Below are 4,915 nucleotides of genomic sequence, written 5' to 3' on the forward strand. Positions count from 1 at the left end.
GTGGGCACCTCTAATTATAGCTCAGATTTACCAGACATCACAACTAAATTGGGTTCTATTGATTATTCCATCCCCATCAAATGGGATTATATGGTATATGAGAGTTTTGCTACAGAGGAGGATATTGTTCTATTTGCCAAAGGGATTAACAATAGACAAGGACTGAACATTGAAACCAAATATATACATTGCATATTCAACAATACCATTGAAACTATGGTCACACTATGGACAAGAAGTCTTTAGATGCGAGCATCCCAATGAATCAGTTCGTTATCAGCTCATTGCCTCCGAAATCATTCTCTGAATCCATGGGAAATCCATTCCTTCCGTCGCTTATTATGAAATCCCGCCATCTCATCATTCAAGCAAAAGTAGTACTCAAGATAATGCACAGAAAATGAGACTACTCTGTGCCTGCACCATGGTGTTCAATGTTGCAAAATACATAAGAGAATGGGTTATCTACCATTCTCATCTGGGTGTGGAACACTTCTTTCTGTACGATAACAACAGTGAAGACGATCTGGCAGAAACTGTTGAAGGGTTACTGTCAGAAAATTACAAGGTAAGCAGGCATCCATGGCCATGGGCCAAGACACAGGAATCTGGATTCTCACACTGTGCTCTCATGGCCAAACAGAAGTGTCAATGGATGATGTACACTGACGTTGACGAGTTTGTATTTTCTCCTTCATGGCTAAAGCAACTCAAGGCCAATGCCAATATTGGGTACCCATTAAAGAATACTGCATCAAAAGCAGCTGTGAGGCGATTAGTAATAAATCTTAGTAAACCGGGGGCTGCATTGACAGGGAAAATTTCTTTGAGATGCAGAAATTTTGGACCCTCGGGCCTCCAGGAGCACCCGCAGAGAGGGGTTACTCAAGGGTACACTTGCAGGGAAAGGAAGATGAAGCACTACAAATCCATACTTCTTTTGGAAGCTGCCTCTCCTAAGTTGCTCAATGTAATACACTGCTTTCAGTTGAAGAAGGCATACAGAACAGTGTATGTGAAGGCCCAGAGGACAGTGATCAATCACTACAAGTACCAAGCTTGGAGTGAATTCAAGGCTAAGTTTTGGAGGAGGGTGTCTGCGTATGTCGTGGATTGGAAAGAGTCTAGGAATGTTGTGTCCCAAGATCGAGCTCCAGGCCTTGGCAACAAGGCCATCAAACCCCATGAATGGGAGAATATGTTCTGCCATGTGAATGACAGTGCATTGAAGGAGTTTACAGGTAGAGCGTTTTCTTTGAATAATAAAGAACCAGGCTCCAAATTACAGTGGCAATGAAGGGCAACTGCAATTGTATGTATGTATAGGGTTAAATCAATAGGAGGTTGTCAATGATAGATGTAGTATGCGGTTCGTTGAGTGGATCTGAAAGTCCACCATCTAGCCAAAAAGCAAAACAAATATTTTATTTAACAAAAAAAATAGCGCAAGCTCTGAGTTACAACCCTGTATTCATAAGTATCATCAGTGTATTTATCTGAGTACTGAATTTGAGGCATCCTGGTCAAGCGAACTAAAGGCTTGAATGATCTGAACCCAAAGAAAGGAAATAAGGGCCAATGATTCAAATCCATCCATAAATTGCAATTAAACGATACAGTATTTTTACCCAGATAACGGGGACTAGCATTTAAAACAAAATAACGATAAACCCAGAAGTAATCCCCGTAATTATTTTAAAAATAAATTTAATATTTGTTTTAATTTTTCTGTTGACCCGAATGAATTCGAAATCCATATAATTGGATCTGAAGTCTTCAATGTTGTATTATACTTGTTGCAGTTCTAGACGGTCCTGCCAGTGTGGTCGTGGGTTTCAACCTGTCATGCGTAAGGTCTTCTTCGAGTATGACTAGTTCCAACAAATTTCAATTATCTGGGACTTAAATTTGAGTGTAATGGAATTGCAGATTCAGAAATATTCTGAAATTTTGACAATAAGGGATGGTATTTCATATTTCCAAAATAATCTGAATCTGCAATCTCGATAAGAAAAGAATGGCGGGTAATTAAACGAGGCCCGTTGCAACAGCTTCCTTAGGACCCGTAAGCTTGAGGTAAACCAGGCTCATCACATTAGCTTCCTAAGGACCCGTAAGCTTGAGGTTTTTGTTTTTTAGGTTTAAAGGATTTTTTTTTTTGGGTAGTTTAATAAGTATGTGTAGTTTAATGATTGTGAGGTTTAAGAGATAAGTGGGAAGTTTGGTTTCCACAAATTTCACCATGACAAAACAATATACGCTTGAGAGATCAATAAGCTTCCATTAAATTAGAGTTTAGAGGTAGTCGAGCTCAATCCATCCCCACTCTCATGTCCTCAGTCCTTTTTTAAGGACCCTGGATTGGTTTGACTAACATAGATGGGGACTCTAGAGTTATAATCGCCTGGGCCAAGAGCTGTTGCAATCTCCAGACTCTGAATCTCATCTCTTGGCAGCAGATGATCCAGAATCTATCTCAATCTTTCCGTCTGATCTCCGTCTCGCACATAAATTGTGAGCATAACAAGGAAGCTGATAAATTGTCATAAAGAGGAGTTTCTTCCCTTCCTGGCTCAATCTACTTTCAGGAATTCTCCGCAGACTCTCTTATTCGATCGGGCCAAATTGCTTTCTAGCTCCTCTCCAGATCCGTTTCTGTGATGGGCATCCTGCTTTGTGGCCCTAATTTTTGTATGACGGGGCTCTCTCAAGCTAATGTTTTCTGATATTTGATTTTGGTAGTCTTTTTCATTTCTGTTTTGTGGTGCTGGTTATTGTTTTTCTCCTGCTCTGGATAAACCTCTTGCCTCTGGGTATTTTCTGATAATGTTGATGTTCTTGATGTATATTGCGCAGATTTATCGCTGGATCTAACGTCTTTCTTTCTCTGCATCGGGGTTTTTAAAACCATGCTCTGTAACCATGTCTGTTTCATTAATATATGATGGTGTGTTTTTTTCTTTTTCTTTTTTAAGACAGAATCAACATGAATCAGCGTTGATCTATGATTGAAGCAAACATTGTCATTTACTGTCAGTGTGAAATAGGTAAAAGGGGTTATGCATTCAAAGCATTTGAAGGAGTGAAAGCACATATGTATTTTCAGTTCTTTCATCAAAGCGCTTTACAGAGCGTGCAGGGTGGAGGACACTGTCGAGCTTTTCAAATCAAATCCATCCATAAATTGCAATTAAACGATACAGTATTTTTACCCAGATAACGGGGACTAGCATTTAAAACAAAATAACGATAAACCCAGAAGTAATCCCCGTAAAGCCTGATTAAATATATAAAATGAAGGAATCTGTTCTACCGTGATCAATTGAGATACAGAAATTTAAACAGGCTTTTTGTAGATCCAAAAAATGTGGGTAAAGGGTTAGTTAATGCCAACCTGGTGGATAACAGAGAGGTCGAATTCCGCCCTGAGAACTTGAAATGCCCTACAAACAGCCGTGGAAAGCTCTGATAAAACCTTTGAACCGAAAATTAGTGAGCGAGAACCTGAGATTGGGCGAATGAGATGGCGCGTAAAAGGTCAAAATAATGAACTTAACAAGGAATAAACTAAGCAGCTCGCAAGGGCAGAAGGAATACAACAGGAGAATGACAGGAGAACTGATTTTAATCGTTCGGCTTCCAACGATCAACTAAACTGCTTTTAATCGTTCGGCTTCCTACGATCAACGATCAAATTTTGTTTAATCGTCTAACACCATAAATCGACGGTCGACAATAAGACACGGAGTCGGCTGGGGCTATTCCTTTCAAAGGGAAACGCCTTACGGCGTAAAAATATATTAAATAAATGATCCGAAGAATCCAATAAACATATATTAACACAATCACATTAATAAATATGATTAATATACATCATAAGTGTAAACTTATTTGAATATCTTACTGAAGAATTAAAATAAAACAAATAACCAAAAAAAACTTATTTAAATATATAATAATAAATAATTTATTATAAGTTTACAAATAAATAAATAATTTATAAATAAATGATACATATTTTATAAATAAATAATTACATATATAAAAAATAAAATTTTTATTTATTTAAATATTATTTTTAACTTGTTATATCTAAAACTTTAATATTATCTTAAATTTTTAATAAATTATAAAATTTGTTTAATATATATATATATATATATATATATATATATATATATATATATATATATATATATATATATATATATATGAACATTTTATTATAATTATATAATTGATAAAATTACATTGGGTAAGACAGCTAAACCAACCATCAGAGCCCTAACCCAATGCAAACACTATTTAGATATGATTAATGTAATTTCGAAATCAATGTTTCCCTTCATTTCCTTTCCTATTAAAGATATTAGATAACTTTTATCCATAACGAGGTAAAGCTACATTCTAAATTCCGGGAGTTTCTTGTATATATATATAAATCTTTGAAATCCTCTATTTAAGTATTTAGATATGGAAATGAAATTGAAAAATTATTTAAATATTTAGAATGTATTTGACATCATTTAAATATTAAAATGGAGGTTTTCGCACTAATATAAGAGGTGAAATCATGGCATTTTGGGGTTGTTTTGATTTGCCAAATAGAAACATTTGCATATCGTCAACATTTATGGAGATTCCAAAACTTCTATAGCAAAAATATAGGGACACTCTACATTTGACCCACCTCTATTAAGTTAATGGAGATTCCAAAACCTCCATAGCAGAAATACAGGGACACTCTGCATTCCACCCACCTCTATTAACTGGATGGATTAACAAGATTAAACATGTGCTGGCGCCTCTCTCTTCCTACTCCATGGCACATGTATACAAAGAGGACAATAAGGATGCGGACAGACTGTCTAATTGGGGTCTACAAGGACAATATGGTATCATGTATTACAAACTA

The 4,915-nt window shown here is 36.1% G+C and overlaps 1 pseudogene; it reads left to right on the top strand.

Annotated features, from left to right (window-relative positions):
* Positions 1-424: 424 nt before the first annotated feature.
* LOC149160047 (glycosyltransferase family 92 protein At1g27200 pseudogene) lies at positions 425-3,469 on the top strand (annotated as a pseudogene).
* Positions 3,470-4,915: the final 1,446 nt, after the last annotated feature.

Source organism: Pinus tabuliformis, chromosome 5_2 (assembly GCF_031772625.1).
Source record: "Pinus tabuliformis cultivar Carrire ecotype Pingquan chromosome 5_2, CPIR1, whole genome shotgun sequence".
Lineage (NCBI taxonomy): Eukaryota > Viridiplantae > Streptophyta > Pinopsida > Pinales > Pinaceae > Pinus > Pinus tabuliformis.